Here is a 15,090-nt window from a genome sequence, read left to right as displayed (position 1 = left end):
TATTACTACTAAACCCTTCCATACTTCTATAGAGTTGTGGCTGTGAATATCCACATCTGATACCAGTGTTGTGCCAATAAGAAGCAGCCAGGCAATGCAAATTTAAGGACTTAGAAAGTAAAAGATTTTAAAATTAGTTCCATGATTAATGTCCCATTTAACTTGGGTATTTGCGGCTTTCAGCCGATCAAAACACCCCAAGCTCATTAGTTCTATTTTTTGCAGTATTTGCGGTTTTGAAGCCATAGGGCCTAAATAATTTCAGTCCTGCCAGCAAACCAAACAAAAAAAAACCTGAGCAGCTGAAGATAAATTAATCCCTGCTGCGCACCCATTGAAGTTACAAAATGTCACACCAAGTGTGGCTGACTCCCCAAGATTCTTACGACAAGATTTTATAGTAGACCTTTCAAGGGTGAGTGACTAGTGTAAAAAGGCTACAAACAATAGTTTAAAACTTTAAAGGAAGAACTGCAAGCATTTCCGGGGGGTGTGTGTGTGTGTGTGTGTGTGTGTGTCATATAGGCAAAGCAGCTTTTACAGCAAATCTGCAAACTATTCGGCTTTCCTTTACTTTGTCTGCTGAGCAAGGAAACATAAATCGGCTGTATAAAACGTCCCTTTATCACATTCCCCATGAACCCCATTTTATATACAAGGCTGCTACATCACTTATTAGCAAAAATTGCTAAGAAGGTACCTGAAAATTTTGTTGCATAACTTTCTAGGAGGGATAGAGTTTTGTACTTTTTTCCCTTTCCTTTTCTTCAAATTTTAAAATAAAGCTCAGAGTATGGAGCACTGGCCCAGGACCACCACTGGAAGTCTTCATGAGTCGGCAACAACCATTGTCTCCATGCCTGTGCAATACAGAAGCATTGTGCAAAACAAACATATATCTTCCAATATGAAATGCTGTTTTGGGGAAAATTGCCAATGCAGGTAGGCTCACACACCATTTCCTGCTTCCTCATCTCTGCACTAAAACCAAACAGATGCTTAAACATGATCGTTTTTTCCCCTACAACACTGGCAATTTTAGTTGCCTCTACGTAGGATGATTTAATTAATGTCCGGAGACTGTTCAGATCTCAATAGCTGCTCTTTAAAAGATTACACTTTTGTATTCTCTTAATTCAGTGGTATAATAATAATAATAATAATAATAATAATAATAATAACAATAATTTATTATTTGTACCCCACCCATCTGGCTGGGTTTCCCCAGCCACTTGGTACAAATCTAGATTTCCCCCCAGTTTTTTGGCTTATGTTAATGGACTGACTACAGATTCTTATCTACAGTAGAAATGGAACACATGAATCTAGAGAGGCAATTCCAGTTTAAAAGTTAGTTTACACCAAGTCTCAACAGACCTTCTGTTTTTGTTGAAATTGCAAATAAATTATCAGGGAAAAATCTGTCCTTGAGTATGTGTCTGTTCTCAAAACTGCTGGCATAAACCAATATATGTCTTGTGGGCTGCATTTTGCTTTGTGGGTCATGCTGCTAGAGGGAATGGCTGGATGTCCACACTAAAATACACCTCTTTAGCATATAGAACTCTTAAATCCCTTTTGGCCACTCCTGTGCAAACAACAGTTTTGGATCCATCTAAGCATATTTCTCTTACCTCAGCTTGCGAGTTCCAACACACATATGTGCTGATTGTACAGAATTTACTATTCTGCTAATCTCTTTAGAAATGCAGTATGGAAAACAGGGAGAATTAGAATTCCAAACAAATCATTAATCAACTACTGAAAAACCCTGGAGTGCTTGCAAAGGGGGGAAAAGAGCATTTGATGACTTTAGTGCAAATGTAGATAACGATTTGCATCTTTTGGTGCTTGAATGAAAATGCTTCACAATGTCAAACAGTTCTAGAAGAAATTTACATGCTGGCTTTAAGGAGGTAATGTTCATAATTCTCACATTGGTTTGCCTATGGAAATGAAATATTCTAAATTTTGGGCACAGCAAAACTGTTTGGGGTTCTACGGTACCAGGAAGCTCAAAGCAGTTATCTTTTAAGTAAAGCATAAATGAAAATGCTACCCCTAAAAAGATGATTAACAATAGCACAATTGAACATTTTTGCCATTTCCCTCTCATTCCCAATGAACCTTTCATAGATCACAAAATGCTGAAATTTCAAAGTGGCTTTGAAATAATATGCGCTTGAGTAAAATAAAATCTGAGCAGCTCTGAAATTTAAAAAGCTGGTCATATTTTTAGGATCTTTTCACACATTTATTCCTCTGAAGATCACTCGGGAACATGGATGTTTCCCTCCACAATGATGCCTATGATGTAGAAAGACGGACAACTTACACTTATACAGAGATATCTTGTAATATTCCTTTGAAGACCATCCACACTACTTCTATCAAAAACAATTTCCGCGCTTCCACATCTGACAAATAACCTTACAACATTTCTTAAAAGCAGTATAGAAACCGATGGCCAGCCAGAAATCTCTCTGACCTTCTTATCTTCATGCTTGAAGATGTCTATGAGGATCACTTACTATTTTTAAGCTAATGGAAGGATATGTGGAGGGGAAGACGCTTCCCTTTCTTACCTTACACACACATAAAAAGAATGATCACCGGCTCCTTTGATGTAACAATTCCAAAAGTATTAAACCTGGATTCTACCAATTTAAAGTCATCCATGTCAATATTATTTCCAGTCACATCAATGACCACAGCCTCAAAGTAGGATTTCATCAAGCAGAGAACACCATTTAAAGTCGCATTGTGTTTGGTTGTTTGGAACGTTTATTTCCTATCCCAGCCTTCTCAAACTGGGTGCTGTCCAGATGTTTTAGACTACAACTTCCACCAGTGCCAGCCAGCAGAGCCAATGGTGAGGTGAGATGGGAACTGAAGTCCAACGGCCTCTATAGGGTACCAAGTTTGGGAAGGCATTCCTGGGCCAGTTTACATATTTTAACCACCACAAAACATGGTGGATTAATTAGTTCTATGTAGTAGCCTTGGTAGGGACGCGGGTGGCGCTGTGGGTAAAACCTCAGCGCCTAGGACTTGCCGATCGCATGGTCGGTGGTTCGAATCCCCGCGGCGGGGTGAGCTCCCGTCGTTCGGTCCCAGCTCCTGCCCACCTAGCAGTTCGAAAGCACCCTTAAGTGCAAATAGATAAATAGGTACCGCTTTATAGCGGGAAGGTAAACGGCGTTCCGTGTGCTGCGCTGGTGCCGGTTCGCCAGAGCAGCTTCATCACGCTGGCCACGTGACCTGGAAGTGTCTCCGGACAGCGCTGGCTCCCGGCCTCTAGAGTGAGATGAGCGCACAACCCTAGAGTCTGTCAAGACTGGCCCATATGGGCAGGGGTACCTTTACCTTTACCTTTAGTAGCCTTGGTGAGCTGTATGTGCAGTTCTCTCCTTGGTATCACAAACCTCTTTTGGAAAATTTACAGTGCCAGTACAGAGACATCTCACGCCATGGCCAGAGCTATATTATCTCTAATGCCGTTAACATTTAAGATTAGAGTTAGTTACGTTAAACGACAATTCCAATTTAAGCAGGCAAGCTAAAATATCTTGCGTGTTAATTCCAAAATATAAAACCAATTAAAAGGTAAAGCCCAATTTCCCCAAATAACCTAGGAAGTGTATAATCACTGAAATAGTGATTATAAACAATGAGTGACACAATGGTCAGGGAGGGGAGATCTTAGGAAACAGTGGCCTGGTTTGCATGTAACATCAAACCAAAATTAAAAATAATAACGCTTAATGTGAAGGTTCAGCATGCTAGTGAATACCACTGAAAAATTCTCACTTTTCTTCCTGCTATGCCACCAGCCCATAAATCAGAGTCTGACTTGTTGTGATGACCAAACCTGGGTTCCCTCAATCACAGCACACACACGATAAGCTAAAAACACACACACCAAAATTTGCATACCACTCGTGGTTTGTTTGCAGAGAAAAGAATCACAAACAAGACTCTGGCTTGTTTCTGAGTAGCAGAACAGGAGTGGAGCAAGAACCTTTCGTGTTCAACATTAAAACACAGTTTAACTATGGTTAAATGCAACCAGTCCCGTGAGTCTAGTGCAAGAACGTTTGGTCACTGCTTGCACCATTTATTTTTAAATGCAAGAAACAAGACTGTATAAGTAGCACAGCAATGGCAGTTTTTTCAGTCCTGCTACTGGATCAAATTGTTGTTCATCAATAATCTTTGCTTTGTTTTTGCTTTATTGATTACATTTATATACCACCTTTTCATCCAAGGATAAGGTGGTGTACATGGTTCTCCCCTCCCCGTTTTATCCTCACAACAATCCTGTGAGGTAGACTAGACTGAGAAACAGCGACTGGACCAAGGTGACCCAGTGAGCATCATGGGAGAGTGGGGATTTATCAATTTATATTACACTTTTCTATGATTTAAAAACAAACATACAAATTAAATTCTACTGACTATATTTTCTCCTCATCATTTGTACAAAATTGTTTTCAAGCACTAACAACATCCCCATTTTAGGCAACTAATAATAATAGTTTGTTTTAAAAAGGAAACCAGGTCTGCTAAAATGTAGGTTCAATTACTGGCTTCAGCAACTCAAGTATAGTTTGCAGGTGATGTGAACAGAGAACCTTGAATGAAAGTTAATACAATGTCCTGCTCCATCCTTGTTTGAGCCCTAACAGGTGAGTAACAACACACAGTGTGCACTGGAGAAAACATTACATCAGGTACAACCCTAGTAGAAGCTCTCTAGGGTCCACAGATGAACAATGCAGCTGTAGCAAAATTGGTTCTACCTACAGGGATCCAAATTGTAGCCTAAAGGTGCCATCATGAAACATGATGTAAGCAATTATGGAATACACAGTATACAAAGCAGAAGTGAGACGATGGGCTGAAATGTCTCCCAGATGCCTTTCGAATTATTCCGAGAGGGCAATTTGGCCAAATGTATTATGAGAATATTTTTAGTTCAATAAAACTGCTACCTTTGCTGGGATTAATTCAGACAGATGTTTCAGCAATTATGAATCACTTAACTAATTATCCCAAATACCTTTCTGGCCATCACTGACTGGGATGATAAACACCTCAAGCCAAATTGCACAGAGCAAGGCACACTGAAATTGTATATATATATATATATAAACCTGGCTTTGGGGAAAGACATGCTAGTATTTAGGATCTGACAATTACTTTAATCAGTATTATAATGATTCTGCTGAAGTATATATAAATTTTTGTTGCTGACATTACATTATTAGATAATTAAGGTAATTTAAGTAATTACTTGCTAAAAAGACTAATTTTCCTCATCATCATAAAAGGTCTCAGAGCACAGTAATAGAAAGGAATTAAGACTCTGATATGGCAATTTTGGAAGAATTAAAATCTCTGAAATGGAAGCTGAAGGATGCTATTAAAGGAACGAGAAAGCTATTCCTTGGTTAAATGGAAAGGAATTCCCTGTGTCATGATACATACTTTGTACCATTTCATATTATGAACAAATATTTATTTTAGTAAAGCATTTAAAAAGGTCTCCACTTGCACACTCATATATAATCAGCTAAAAATAAGATAAAGATAAAAATAAGATAAAAATTCTCTTTGAAGAAAAATAAATGACAAAAGGTCATTCAACGTAACTTGAGCAGTAAGCTATATGTGATTTTTTAAAAGAACCTCTAAATTTACGAGGGATGGATAATGGTCTTAATAAACCCAAAGAGCTAATGCAACATGACAGCCATCTTGAAATTAGAAGTTCATTAAAGCAACAAATCACCATATTTTCCCCATTTGATTTGTGACCATTTTTTATAACTGCTCCTAACTGTTTGGATAAACATATGTTTACATCATTATGCAAAGCACGGCAGAAAATATAGACTCTGTGATTTAGATGCTATATAATCGGAGTCTTAAAAGAAAGGCCTATTACACATTTTTAAATAAATATAGTGGGGTCACAACAAGTAAACTTTATTTTAAATCAAATGTAAAGGAGATAAACAACCATACGACTTAATTTATTACTACAGAAACAAGTAATCCTGTCAAAACAACCTAAACTGATACAACCTGCTACAACCTTAACAAAAAGTGATCTGTGTCACCAAGGCCATGCAACTCTCACATTGGAAGATGAGTAGATTCACAGGCCCACACTATAAACCTTGGGAAGACAAACTAGCCCCTATCAGTACCTCAGTTTCATCTGCACTGAGCTTCAGTTTACCCTCCCTCATAGAGTCCACTACTCAGGGCTGGCTCAAAATATTCTGGCACCTGGAGCAGACCCTCAAATGGTGCCTCCCCTCCACGCCAGGGAAGAAGAGGTGAGGCAAAATCTACATCCTGAACAAGGAGGGAAGAAAGAGAGAGAGACTACTGTCCTTGTGAATCCTGCTGCCTGAGGCAGTTTGCTCACCTTGCCTCCAGGGTGTGCTGGTCCTGCCATTGCCACATCTAGGCACTGACAACAACACTCCTACTGCCTCACCTGGGTCTAACAAAAAGGAAAAGCAGGGTCAGGAACCATCCATTTATTGATGGCACCTCATTCGAAATCACTGCACTCAAGGATTTAGTGTAGCAGTTGAAAAAAATACTTTTATTTTCCACATGGTTCTATATTCCACAGTTGTATGTCCTATGTTTTCATCTGGGATCTACAATATGAACTTTCAGTCTACAGAAAAACACACAAATACGTCATCTATATCTCGAACCAGTAGTTGATCAGTTAAGTTTTTGACAGATCCTTGTTGAACTCAGGAGGACGCAATAGGAAGATCTAATGCAGATGTAACCAGGATTCCTGGTTTAATATGCATGCATATTACTGAAGTTACCATAGTTAATGCCTATACAGATGAAACATCCAGCACTATTTTATATGAATCTGAGTATGAAAGGAACAAGGCTTGTGGAATGGGTCAGAGAGGAGATTCTGCAATCCTTCCGTTTGATTAAGGGATGCCTGGTGTTACGTCTGCACCAGCCCACAGAGATTTACAAAATTCGTAATTTTATTTTACTCTTTTGGAACACCAAGTGTGCATCATGTTCTCAAATGTCTGGACCTGGATACAGTACATCTATCTGAATTCATCCTTAAGAATTCTAAAATAAAACATTTGCAGAAAGAGAATATTCCCTTTTCCATGCAGTCTTCAAAGGAGCACTTGAAAGTATATCTAAGAGCCCAGACAGAGTTATAAATACTTTTCTGGCATCAATATATAATGCATACAACAAATGAATTGACTGTTCCCGCTTAGAGTGCTCTGACCTTGATCGGATGAAGGATACAAAACGTAAACTAAAATTGTGCCGAAGTGTTTTGAAAAGCCAAGCACACAACCCTACACTTTCTACAGTCATGCCTTAAATAACACTGGAGAGGAACTGAACCAATACACTCCTTCCTCTGAAGCCAAACAAGAAAGTATCATACATAAAATGAAAAATTGCTTTTTATTAGAGATAATACTTTATTCGGTCACTTCCCCAGGAAAATTCAAATATACCCAAATGAGAAAACTAGTATTAAAAAAAAAAAAAAAAGAGAAAGAAAGAAACAGCTTTGCAAAGTTTAATGTAAATCTGTCATTTGGCAAGTCAAAAAACTGAATAAGTTAGGTACTAGGACCAAGAAGCAGCCTAAGTCAATACACTGGTGCTGACATCATCAGGGAGCTCCCAAGCTGTGATTGGATTCGTAAGGCTGGGCAGTCTACTGTTTGAGATGGCATTCTGCAAACTGAAGCAGCGGGGAAGTCCGTGAGCCCTCATCCAGGTATATCCTTCCCAGATACAGTGGCACCTTGGTTTAAGAGCAGATTAGTTTATGAACAACTTGGATTAAGAACGCTGCAAACCCGGAAGTAGGTGCTTTGGTTTGTGAACTTTGCCTTGGAATAAGAACATGTTCCGCTTCCTGTTGAGTGTGTTCCATTTGTAAATTGAGTCCCCCGCTGCTCTGGGAAAGCACACCTTGGTTTAAGAATGCTTTGGTTTAAGAACGGACTTCTGGAACGGATTAAGTTCGTAAACCAAGGTACCACTGTGCTTGGCTGTCACTTCAACAGAAGCACTTCTATCTAAGTGCTGCACTGCCTCAGAAACCTAAGAGGCACAGGTGCCAGCTTACGAGGGCAATGTCGTGTGCATGACGTCAGGACGCTGAGGAGCTGGGGGCCGCACAGCTTCAGTGGCCGATGGCACCTCCTCTACTCCTCCTGGCGCTGCCCCAGGTGGGAGGCTGATTCAACCCTTCTTCCCATCTGCGGCAGAAGGAGAAGATGCCTCTGCCCTTTCTGGATACTGGAGGGGCCCAGCCCCATCTTCAGAAACATATAGGGGCCAAAAGAGCTCAGCCCTGTGCAGCTGCTGCCCTTGCTAGGAGGTCATAAGTAACAAAGTGTAGTATAGTCATACTTTTTGCCCCATATCATCCTTTGGTTCTTAGGCTATAATGACTCTAGATCAGGCATAGGCAAACTCCGGCCCTCCAGATGTTTGAGACTACAATTCCCATCATCCCTGACCACTGGTCCTGTTAGCTAGGATGATGGGAATTGTAGTCCCAAACATCTGGAGGGCCAGAGTTTGCCTATGCCTGGTCTAGATCCATGGTTCCCAACATGGGGACCACTTTAGCTAATGGGGCCACCTGCTGCTGCTGCTGCTGCGCTGCCAGAGCACGATTTCTGTTCTCATCATGAAGCAAAGTTCTTAACCGGAAGCACTATTTCTGGGTTAGCAGAGTCTGTAACCTGAAGCGTATGTAACCTGAGGTACCACTGTATTAACAATTTATGGCCTTTTAGGCTTCCTCCACGTGAATAGGAGTTCACTTTTTGAATAATAAGAATTATATGTCACAGGGGGTGGTATCAGGATTTTAGAGATGTTTGGGTGAGGCATGGCCAGAAGATTGGGAACCACTGCTCTAGATGAACCAAAGGAGGCTTGCAATCTGTTCCTTATTTCACACAGAGCAGTTCCTAATACAAGATGCTATCCTGCATGCTCACATGCAAGTATATCATCTCATGATGAACACACTGAGACATCCTTTCAAGTAAGCATGTAAAGAAGTGCATTGTGTGCCAGACTAAGTTGACTACAAAATAGGGAGCTATTCTTTGAAAGAAGCAACAGGTGTCAACCCTGAAATCTATTCCTCACAAGTTCGCCAAAGGATTGAGAGTGGATTTGTGATGAACTCAAAGACAGTTTCTCAGATATGCATACATTACAGACAGGAACCACACCAAGGACAAATTTCTTCATTTCTGAAATTTATATCCTGCCTTTCTATATAATTATGAAGGCACCTAACTTATCATATACACAATGATATGCTTTTATGTTAGAAAAAGGTCACATACAACTGAAATCATAGCCGCCACCACCAAAGAGAAGTAGCAGCAGCAGCACAATCCCAAACAATTGTTTAAATGACAAATGGGGAATAAAACAGTGAAATCCTGTGAGTACTTTTAAAAGAGGATACAAAAAATTGAAGCAGGCACTTGTCCTACTACCAGTGAACTAATAAACTAAGTCATTGCTGTGGGTTAAATGCTGGTTTATGAACCTATTTTATTGGGATACTGAAACATAGTTATAACGGGTTTTTTATTAACAAGTGTAAAACAGCAAGCGTAAGCCACCTATGGTAAGCCCAAGATTTAATTTGAATGCACAGTACTTAATTTTTATTACTTCTTTAGTCTTTAAACAAATCAGTTAGTTAGAAGAATTAGTTAAAGTTCTGCCCTAAAACATGTGGAAGTTGGTCCCATTGATTTTAATGAAATTCTCATATAGGTGTTTTTAGGTTCCTAGCCTTATGCCTTATTACCACAACTACTTAACCCTAGCACAGGGGTCAGCAAATTTTTTCAGCAGGGGGCCGGTCCACTGTCCCTCAGACCTTGTGGGGGGCCGGACTATATTTTGAAGAAAAAAAATATGAACGAATTCCTATGCCCCACAAATAACCCAGAGATGCATTTTAAATAAAAGGACACATTCTACTCAAGTAAAAACACGCTGATTCCTGGACTGTCTGCGGGCCGGATTTAGAAGGCAATTGGGCCGGATCCGGCGCCCGAGCCTTAGTTTGCCAATCTATGCCCTAGGACAACATTCCCTTTATTCGTTTTGTTCACTTCAGTTAAGACATTCAGCTTACTTGGGCCTATAAACCCTTGAACATATAAATTAAACAAAGCAAATCAAATGAATATTGTTGACCCAATTCTCCTTCTATCCCAAGATATGGAATCAAATAATTATAGAGCTGGAAGGGAAATTGAGGATCATCTAGTCCAACCCCCTGTATTGCAGGAATAGGCCGCTGTTCCATGAAGGGACTGAACCTGCAACACTGGCATTTCAGCACCACACTCTAACCAACTGAGCTATCCAGGTTGACATGTTCACATGAACAACAAGAGTTCTGGTTGACAGGGGTACCTGGGGGGGAGAATTCCTCGCTCACTTTCACCTCCAAGTGGTATGTGAGCAAGGAGATATGGCAGAAAGCCCTTTACATTTCTACTCCATGCAACAGACACTTCAGTTTCAGGTGCACCAACCACCTTTGAAAATCAACTTATGTTTCTCCACTCAACAAGTCCCAAGATGCCATTTTATCATCTATGACAATGGAGTCCAACAGGCAATCACTAGATTCCACCATTTTGAAAAAGTGAATTTTGAACTTTCACAAACCACTTCCTAACAAACAAGCCCAAGGAGGTTTAGCTAACTTCTTGCCAATGAAAAAAAGAAGCCTCGTCCTATTCTTAATATGTTTCTGGGGTAATTAGAAATGAACCTTTTTAATAAACTAGTGCATTAGCTTCCTTAGGGGAATATGAAGCCTGTTCTTTGTAAGGAACATTCAAAAGCTACCATTCTAAATAGAAGCTTTTCATAAGGAGCTACTACATATTTTATTACTGTTTTCTTTAGATGTGTTTCTGGTAGAACACTGAGAGCATTGATCAATTCAGGTGCTCTGACTTCAACGCATCTCCTTTCCCTTTATAAAGGGTCTATAAATCGTTAACAATTCAGCCCATTTATTCAATCTAACAATTGAGTCTTTATGTGAGAAATTTCCAGGTCCCTGGATAGTCTGTCTGATCTGGACAATGCTCTTGGCACATGGCTACCAATCTCTTCAATGGGAGAAATCATAAAGGGAACACACACACACAAAAAGGGATAATGGACTTTCAACAGCAAACACCAAAAGCAGAGAAATGAATTGGTCTACCTGGAAGTGAACAAAAGGATATGACTATGTGGTGCAATAACCCTCTTGTCAGGTTCATGTCTCTAGGGCAGGCACCCCCAAACTTGGCCCTCCAGATGTTTTGGGACTACAATTCCCATCATCCCTGACCACTGGTCCTGTTAGCTAGGGATGATGGGAGTTGTAGTCCCAAAACATCTGGAGGGCCGAGTTTGGGTATGCCTAGGACTTGGGGAGCTGTGGGCTTCCATATGCTGCTGGATGACAAGTCCCATCATCCCTGGCCACTGACCATGCTGGCTAGGGCTGATGGGAGTTGGAGTCCAACAAGGTTTGCAGGACACCATGCTGACAACCCCTGCTCTAGGGCAATGCGTTAAATTGCAAATGTCTTTACAAGTACGTTGCACCACTACTTCTGTACTCCTATCTGGCAGTAGTTAACTAAACAATCTTTGTGGTTGGCCAAAAGAAGGCACGGAGGATAGGGTACTGCAAGGCGCATCAGAAACGTTAAGTATAAAGCTTAGAAATTTCAGTGACAATGATTAGAGGTACAAATTTGGAAGACGTGTTGTGGCGTTTGCCTTCCTAGGTGTGTGACATCATACTGGGTTCATAAGGAAAGGGTTAACTAATTGTAAAATGACTAACCAATGGGAACCCAAGGGGGGGGGGGTTAGAGTTAGAGTTAGGGTGTTTGAGAAGTCAGTCTGGAGTTAGAGAAGAGACAGAGAGGATAAGTCTGTGGGTTGGGCTAGTCTGATGTGAGAGAGTGAGAGAATTTTTAAGAGGAGTCAGTCAAATAGTTGAGATAATCAGTCAGAAGGTATTAGGAAGGTATAGACCAGTAAAGAAACTAAAGTTAAGAAACTGACAGGAATATTATCTGAGAAACCATAAACTTGTTAATGATTATAAAATAAACTTGTTTATTTGGTTCAATTTAAACAAATGTCTGGACTCAGTGTTTTACCCGAGAGTAACGGTTTGGTGGCAGCGGGGAAGCGAGCACAGTGGTGGCACAGGGATCAATAGACCGTTAAACGTCCGCGGACCCTGTGTGATCGCCACACATGTATTCTGGAGTTCCTGCCACTGGTGCGAAACAGTGCCACCACTGCTCTCCCTGGATTTCCAGTGAAGAAGCAAAAGGTAAAGGATGTGCTGCTAAAAGCTTGATTCCCCTTCCTCTGTTCCCAGCCATTTTTTTCCATAACACTTCAACTATGATCCAGAAAAGAACGGTGGTGACGAGTATGCGGTGGAAAAGCTAAGCACACAACAAGCCTGCTTTTCAGCTGCAAATTGAGAGGGGAGAAATGGGAGTGCTAAGATAAGTTTTGGCAGCTGGGGTTGATGGATGAAATGTTAACTTTTTGCATGCAACAGCTTCCAAAAAATATACTAAGAATATTCTAATCAGTCACTGAATATAACAAGCCCAGACAACTTGGGAGTGGGGAGACTTGGAAAACTGGCCAACTGAAATTCCAATGGCTGTAGTTATTCTACTGCAACTGCTGTTCTGGCACCAAGTGTTGTGAAAAGGAGATGCACGGTGGCAAAAAGTTTCGCAAAATGTCCACCCATTCAGTTCTACGTCCCCTATCAGTTTGTGTGCTTGTAAGAATGAATTTTCACTCTACAGTCAAGGCAAAGGAAATTCTCAGGCTCACACCATAAAACATGTAGCAGGTAACATACAGAAAAGATAATTTGTTGGAATGTCTCTAAGGTCACGTAATATATGACGGAGATTCTGTCTAGAGAAAAAGGATGCATGTGCAGTCTACCCAATGCATTTATTCTGCCATAAATACACAGAACTGGAAACACAAAGTTTTGCGCTTTCTGTAAGGGGTTATATTTTGTTATTTTCCATTACATATGTTCCAGCTCCAAACAAACTAACAGATGGGATTAAGGCCACCTCTTCAAGTCTGCCAAGATGTTTATTGTGTTAGGACAGAGCTGGGCACATCACCTGTGGACACATTGTATTACGTAGCCATTTGTCAAGGCATCTGACAATAAGAATTTCTGGAGTAGCATGATCTTCGGAGCAAGGGGTGATTAAGGCTGGCAAAAGAAACTGGAGTGAGTGTAAGGGAAGGACTGCTCTTTGTTCTCAGCCCTCTGCGGAGTGATCTGCTTTTAAAACTGCAGCTTGTTTGTGTTTAACTGATGTTGATTTTGCTTGCTAAGTTTGCTTTGCTCTGTGTTTTGTTTTTAGGCTACTTAATTTTGTGTCGTCCATTTTGTGTAAGCTGCCTGATGGACTTTTGCAGAAAGCTGAGGTATAAATTTATAAACAAACATGTCTCCCAAGCCCAAACTGAAATTGGATGGAGAAGGAGAAAAGGGAATAGGTGAGGGGTTAAGTTACTGCAGTGCACCCAACTGTTTAATTATTGGTTTGGATCCAGCTTTAGTCATGATGATAGTGAAACCATAGGAATCAGTGAGTCTAATGTAAGCATGATTTAAGTCTGTATCAGTTCATTGTTTCTGGCCTATTGGGTAAAGATGAAGCTACATTAGGCAAACTGTTTACAGCGAGGAAAAGAGCTGACAGAATGTGAGAGACCAAGGCCCAGTTCACATGTAACGCTAAACCAAACCATGAACTAGTGCAAATGTGTGGGCTCCTGGTGAGAAGATTGTGACTTCTTGGTTTCTCCTCTGGTTCTCCTGCTACCATGATGCCGTGACCTAAGCCTTGGTTGGCTTAGTTACAGCCAAACCTGAACTCACTTTTGCAGGGCATATACCTATGCTTTTATTACATAGTATTCATCTTCGCTATACAGGCGACCCACAACTTCTGTGCATTTAACCTGTGCAAATTCAGCTTTACACGCTTGCCTAAAAAATAATAATGGGGACAGGCGTCGGGGGGGGGGCATTGGCAATCCCGCCTGCTATTGCACTCACACTGAGACAGGGTTTGGTGGTGCAGGAAGAGTGTGTTTTAAATAAAACACAATTATTGCTCAGGAACTCTTATTGTACAATCTTCTACTGGCATAAGCTAGGCCCTAGTATCTCTTTTATAAACCTCCTCTCCCTTGTATCCTCAGCTTCATTTTTAGGGTTTTTTGTTTTTTTTTAAAAAAGTCTGAGTCTGTCTAAGATGGCATGACATAAAAACCTGACAAGAAAGAATGAAAGAAAAAAACATTTTCTAAAGCAATCTCTCTGGAGAATCGGGTCAAAGCCCTCCCATTGGCTTTTAGCAAGCGGAAGACTTGAAAGAAAACTTTGTTTTAGAAATTTAGAGACTGTACACAATATTGATAATTGTTTTCTTCTGTTGTTGCTGTTGCATTGATTTTAATCCAAGATCTGCAGTGCATCAAAGAGAGGTTTGTACAAGTTCCTTTAAAGGAAAGTTTTGATCTTTTTAGGGGTTTTTAAGTCTCTGAAACTGCCTGGAGGAGTAGCATCCACAAGAAGAGCCAACAATCGTGGAGTATAAAACAGAAAGACGTAGAATGTCGGAAGACGACTAAAGAACTTTCCTCTCCGGTACACTGAGATAGTCAAAGTGGGATAAAGGGGAATTAGCAAAACATTGTATTCCACAAGCATGTGGGCCTTAAAAGGGGGGGAAAAATATCCTAAAAACTAAAAGAAGAAGAACCTTGCATTGTTTCTGAAATGTTGATGTTTCATATGGTACTAAACAACATGAAGTTCACAAAATCAATAGTGCCAATAGAAAAAGTCTCTGAGCTCTAAGCGAAATGCAGCAGCGACTTCAGCACGGTATTTACAAGACCTTGTGCATCATCACCGCT

The 15,090-nt window shown here is 40.5% G+C and overlaps 1 protein-coding gene across 1 annotated transcript in view; it reads right to left on the bottom strand.

Annotated features, from left to right (window-relative positions):
• KLHL29 (kelch like family member 29) overlaps positions 1-15,090 on the bottom strand; it is a 404,977-nt gene that overhangs the window by 196,647 nt on the left and 193,240 nt on the right. The window lies entirely within an intron of this gene.

Source organism: Podarcis pityusensis (assembly GCF_964106645.2).
Source record: "Podarcis pityusensis genome assembly, chromosome: 3".
In the NCBI taxonomy this organism is placed as follows: domain Eukaryota; kingdom Metazoa; phylum Chordata; class Lepidosauria; order Squamata; family Lacertidae; genus Podarcis; species Podarcis pityusensis.
This window is presented reverse-complemented; position numbering and strand designations above follow the sequence as displayed.